This window comes from Trichechus manatus, unplaced genomic scaffold (genome assembly GCF_000243295.1).
Source record: "Trichechus manatus latirostris isolate Lorelei unplaced genomic scaffold, TriManLat1.0 scaffold00181, whole genome shotgun sequence".
NCBI lineage: Eukaryota > Metazoa > Chordata > Mammalia > Sirenia > Trichechidae > Trichechus > Trichechus manatus.
This window is the reverse complement of record NW_004444117.1, coordinates 1,202,769-1,209,559: the sequence shown is the minus strand read 5'-3', so window position 1 is coordinate 1,209,559 and position 6,791 is coordinate 1,202,769.

Here is a 6,791-nt window from a genome sequence, read left to right as displayed (position 1 = left end):
AGCAGGCGGACTGTGTGTTCTTTGTTGTTTGCTCCTCTGTGCACTCAATACTTTTTGCCTCCTTCTCCAACTGGCATGGTCAGTCACTCAGATATGGTACAGCAGGGCAGATCTAGCTGAGGAGGAGTTACTGGGACGGGTTGTTTGTGGCACTTACTACAGCCACCAGGGCGGGTCAGTAATCAGTGCTGAGCAGGTTCCAGTAGGCCATGCCTGTACTGCTTGGTGGTGTGATGTCAAGCGCACAGTGCAGGTAGGCAGGATGCAGTGGGGAGATTGTTATGTGTTGAGCTAAGATGGATATGGGAGACAGGAGAAAGGAACAGGACCCAAAAAACAGAAACAAACAAAAACGAATGCTAGGGGAGTTTGCCGTTGGAATGGAGAGATAAGAGATGCTCCGTGAAGCTGCTTTCTCATACCCCGGTTGCTGGTCTCTGATAGGAGTCCAAGATGGAGGATCTGCACTGCGTTAGCTGGTAAGGGACCTCTGCATGAATCTCTCCTCGCTCTCCATTCTCTGTCAGTTTTCTCACTCCATTTGGTGCTTGGCTGAGTTCTTTATCTCTTCATTTGATGTTTTAGGGTTTCAGGATTCTTGTATTCTCTGTTTGGCTTAGTTTTTTGGATCTTTGCTGTGGAGGGATGGCGTGGTGCTTCTCCCTAGAGGGCCATTTTGCAGGAACTCCCTGCTGTGTTTTTTAAACGCTGTTTTTATAGCTTTTATTTTTAGGCTCAGAGACATGCAAATTAAATTTTATGTGTGGAATGAGAAAGAGATCAAAATTCCCTTTTTCCTGAGTAATTGTGTAGTTGTTAAAACACCATTGTATACCTTTTAGCTCATCTTCAGATAGCTACTGATCAAGTTTCCTGATTTTTAAACACATAAATTACAAACATAAATTTATGCATGTAAAAATTCTTCTTTGTTAGAAAATTCATTTAATTAAAATTCATCAACTTTGTGAATACTCAATTGAAAAGTCTGGTTTGAGTCAGTCTCTATTTCACTTGAGCGAGTATGTGGAAGTACGTGAATATCAATTTTATTTGATAAACAAAGTCTTAGATTGTACTGATATGTTCCTCTTCTTCATTCTTTTAGTTGTATTCAAAATATGGGGAGAGAAAACGAAATCTCTGTGGTGGGTTTTACCCTCCTTGTACATTTCTCTAGAACAAGGCACATTGGCTTCCTCATTTGTTCCATTCTCCTCATCTAGGTTGTTGCCATCACAAGAAACACTACGCTGATCCTCATCTGTCTGGATCCCGGGCTCCACAACACCATGTATTTACTGCTCAGCAAGCTCTCCCTCATGGACATCTCCCTCCTTCATCTCCACTACTGTCCCCAAAATGCTAATCAACTTTTTCTCAGGGAGATCAGATATTCCGTGTATTGCCTGTGGGACTCAGGTCTTTTTCCATCCTGACCTTGCAGGCAGTGAATGCATTTTTCTCACTCTGACGGCCTTCGATTGATATGTGGCTATTTGGAATCCCTTGAGATATGTACTCATTATGAATTTTGGGGTTTGCTTGCAGATGACCATTGTGTCCTCGGTTGGGGAAGCTATTAATTCTGCAGTTCATACCCTATATACATGCATATACATGCCTGAGTTTAACATAAACTAGGTATAAAGACAGCCAGGTAAAATAAGCCCATTACACATTTCTGTGCTTATTTTTTCTATCTGCGAATCAGAATTCTCTTAATTATCTACTCTCTGACTAGAAGAAGATTTGCTTTAGCTAAATTTTAACAGAATCCATAATAAGGAGAACATAGGGAGCATGGGCTATGGATAGAGATTTCATTAAAATTTCAAAAAACATTGATATTTTTATTCCACAATTGGATTCTCCAGATGTGTTCATTTCAGAGGAATTGATAATGAACCTCACTCTGGATATTCTTCTCTGTTTAGTAAAAATTCTCATAGTTTTTCAAAGAAATATGAGGTTTAATTCGGTGTTCCAGACTAAAAGACACAACTGTAAATGCCAACTTTGAGCTTGGTCTTTTTAGATGAATTCCAGGCTCTTTTTTAATTGTGCCAGAGATGCCATTTCTACCAGAAAACAAGCACATTGGTCAGTTCAACTACTTTATCTTTTTGTTCATATCCAAGATCTCATATCTCATGCTTGTTTAAAGCGAGGCAGTAGAATTAAACCTCTTATAGGAGAAACAACAAAGTGCTGCACTCTGCCAATTCCTCAGTTGAAATTGTTTTGGTATAAATGGTCTTCACAAGTGATAATTGATTAGAAAGGAAGTACATTTTTGCATTTAAATTATCTATCTATCTATCTATATATTGGTAGTCCAACAAAGTCAAGTTTATTGACTCATCACAATGAGGTTTGTAGTGCAACAAGAGAACCCACAAAGCATTATGTGAACCAAAGGGGAAAATATTATTTGGTATAGGTTTAGGGGAATGGTAGAGTTTAGACCAAATTTAAGTAAAGCTTTGTGTGTGCATGTGTGTGTGTAATTAAAAAACACAAGGAAGAATATAGTGGTTAAAAGTTTAGCTTGAAACCATTCTCCTTGGATTCAACCCCAACTCTACCAGTTACATGTTATGTGACTTTGAGAAGTTATTCAATTATTTTCTGCTCAGTTTCCTCATTTGTTAAATGGGATTAATAGTATTTCACAGGATTATTTTGATGATTAAATGAATAACTTAATGTGAGACATTTTGTACCATGCATGCTATTAATATTGTTCTTCTTCTTGTTATTATTAGGAATATGATTTCATTATGATCATTATTATTTGATAGGTATAAATATGATGCAGGGAAGATTGAAGAAACATCTGATAGTAAGTTAAAATATGTATCGGTCTTATATAACCTAATTATTAATAGCACAGAAATTGTCATTTTAAACAAAGATTTGGTATATATTATTATAAAATAAGTGTAGAGACAATTGCATTCTTTTATTTTATTTTTTAAAATTTTTTATTGTGCTTTAGGTGAAAGATTATAGCTCAATTTATTTGTCATACAAAAATTTATACACATATTGTTATGTGACCCTAGTTGCTATCCCTATAATGTGACAGCATACTCCCCCTTTCCACCCAAGATTTTCCATGTCCATTCAACCAGCTCCTATCCCTTTCTGCCTTCTCATCTCGCCCCCAGACAGGAGCTGGCCATTTAGTCTCATGTATCTACTTGAACTAAGAGGTACACTCTTCATGAGTATTATTTTATGTTTCATAGTCCAGTCTAATCTTTGTCTGAAGAGTTGGTAAATTATATATTTAAATATAAGAATATGGGTGCATAAAATTGAGGATGACTTTTTTTATTTAAATTTTCTATCTTTCTAATTTGTACCTCCTGGCAAATGGAAAAATTCCATCTCAGTATAAGTTCAGGAAGGTCTACTCAAAATGGACATCTTGTCATCAGCATTCTACTTCCTAATTAGGTTTGCCACATTGTGTTTGAAATGCTGAGTTATTTGAAAATAAGTGCATTTATTTTCTCATGACTGTCTCACAGGACCACTACTGAAAGAAACTGTGTGCAACAAAAGCCTGTGTTAACTTTTTGACTTGCACCAGCAGTGCAAGTCAGTCCATTCTTGAACCAAGCCAAGTTGTTCTCGTTGGTGAGTTGGCCATATATATTGGCCCATGAGGCTATTGTGGAGGCTTAGAGGGACATGCTTGGCATGTGACTTGGAATCCTCAGCCATATATTTCTGTAACTTTCTAGTGCCTGTGGACTTGCTAAAGTTTAATTCCAGATACATCACTGCCATCTTACCATGCACTGCTATTGGGCCCACTGGGATGTTTGACTTTGTGAGTGAGAAAATATAGCTTGCAAGGTGTGTCTTCTTTCATATAACCTCTTGATTACCCCAGGTGCTCAGAGACTACTGGGACCTAATAGCACTTCTTTTCAAGAGCAAGTGATTCTCTGTCACAAATGGCATCACCTTGCTCTAGAAACCTGAATGTTTACATTGTGACACTACTAGAGATACTGCAAAGCATCTTCATTTTCAAGGACATGATAGCATCACTGGATTTTCTGGATTCCTTGGACCAGGGGTAGGACAGCTTGCCTGGTAACCCAGGCTAGAATCAAAGCCAGTGTGCTCTACTCTCCATTAGATTGCAATGTTATCTGATAAGCAGCACCTTGAGTAATAGCCCCAGGAAAGGTATATGCTGCCACCAAAATCTAAATCAGGTCACACAGTGTGCCTTTTTCTATGAGAAGGTAGTACAGATGATGTGGCTTCTTTATCTTATACTGTTGATTCTCTGGACTTTTTGAACGTTAAAAACTTCACCAATATGGAAGTTCCCTACCATTTGGCACATATAGTTTACCAAGGCATCTATAGGGCTTGCTTTATTTGCTCATAATCTCCAGTTAGCATGATACCATCATCCACAGAGAAACCATTGTGAGGCTCTGTGGAATTAAATACTCATTTGAAAGAGAGCATAACATCTATCAGGCCAGTTAGTAATTTTGTATTTATGTCCCTTATGCATAAAAGTGCATTGTTTGATCACATTTACTGGTGAGGATTAAAAACAATGCATTCACCAAAATAACATCCATATACAAAATTTTAAAATACAGACTTGAAGAAATATTACAAATCACATATCCAACAAAGAAGTAATAACTAGAATATATTTTTAAAAAACTCTAAAAATTCAACATTAAAAAATGAAAACAATTCAGTTGGAAAATGGACAAAATACATGAATAGACATTTCACCGAAGAAATGCTTAACAACCATGTGAAAAAATGTTTAACATCATTATTACGTAGGGAAATTATTAAAACAATTAAATATTATTACATACTTATCACAATGGCTGTAATTTAAAAAATAGTAACAACATAAACATTGGTGGAGATACAGAGAACTTGGGTCACTCATATATTGCTGATGGGGTTTTCGAATGAGTTAAACGGAGGAAGATTAAAAAAAACCTAGCTCTTACCTGTTGTGTAGAATGCCTCTGTGGGTCAGTGCGGGCAATTATTAAACCCAGATAATAGTGACAAATAGTATTTAAACTCCCTGGCTCCTTGTCGACCATCTGCCATGTGACTCTTTTTACTGAGTTACTCTAGAAAACAGTTTGGCAGTCTTTTAAAAACCAGTCATGCAACTATGATATAATCCAGCAATTGTATTTTTGGGAATTTATCCCAGAGAAATGTTAACTTATGTTCCACAAAAACCTGAAAATAAATTTCCATAGAAGCTTTACTCACAACAGCCAAAACTTTGAAAAAAAAAAAAAAAACTACAAAAAAAAGATATCATTCAACAGGAGAATGCTTAAATTGTGGTACATTTTAACATGGAATACTACCCAGTAATAAAAAGGAATGGACTATTGATGTATGCAACAACTATGATTCTCTAGGAAATTATGCTGAGTGAAAAAAGCCAATCTAAAAATGTCATACATGGTATGATTGCATTTATTAATGTCTTAGTCATCTAGTGCTGCTATAACAGAAATACTGAAAGTGGATGGCTTTAACAAAGAGAAATTTATTTCCTCACAGTCTAGTAGGCTAGAAGTCCAAATTCTGGGCGTCAGCTCCAGAGGAGGGCTTTCTCTCTGTCAGCTCTAGGGGAAGATCCTTCTCATCAATCTTCCCCTGGACTAGGAGCTTCTCTGCACAGGAACCCCAGGTGCAAAGGATGTGCTCGGCACCCAGCACTGCTTTATTGGTGGTATGAGGTCTCCAACTTTCTGCTTGCTTCCCTTTCCTTTTATCTCTTGAAAGATAAAAAGTGGTGCAGGCCACACCCCAGGGTGTGACCTTAGTGTGTTGCGATCTCACTCTAGTCCTCTTTAACATAAAATTACAATTACAAAATGGAGGACAACCACACAATACTGGGAGTCATGGCCCAGTTAAATTGATACACATGTTTTTTGGGGGACATAATTCAGTCCATAACAATTAACATTTAGGAAATGATGAGATTACAGAAATGGAGGAGAGATTATTGGTTGCCAGCAATCAGCATGAGAACTGAGGAGGGAAGTGGATATGACTACAAAAGAGCAATATGAGGGATACATGCAGTGAAGGAATTTTTCTGTATCTTGACTACGTCCATATCCTGACTGTGATACAGTATTATAGTTTTGTAAGGTATTATCATTGGGGGGACATAGTGTAAATGACACACAGGATCTTTCCGTATTATTTTTAACAATTGTTTGTGCATCTTCAATTATCTCAAAGTAAAAAGCTTAAAAATCATCTCTCTTGGCAAACTAGAAGTAGAAGGGACATTCTAAACTTGATAAAAAATATCAGCAAAAACCCTATCATAAACAACAGCTTAATGATGGAACAATGAAAACTTTCCCTCAAATACCAGGAAAAGAGTCAAGGATGGTTAACTATAATTATGATAGGTATTTTTACTTTTTTAAATGTGTTTCCTATAGAAGTTATAAAAAGAAAGCTATGGTCATAAATAATTTGTATCCATACAAAACTAAATTATTAAAAGACGAAGTTGAAAGTAAGTTAATGAAGCATTCAATTCAAAAATGTAGTAAAATGTTGGAGTTCTGGCAAAATGGAGCTCTAGGCAGAAGCACCACGCCGTCCCTCCACAGCAAAGATCCAAAAAACTAAGTCAAACAGAGAATACAACAATCCTGAAACCCTAAAACATCAAATGAAGAGATAAAGAACTCAGCCAAACACCAAATGGAGTGAGAAAACTGACAGAGACCGGAGAG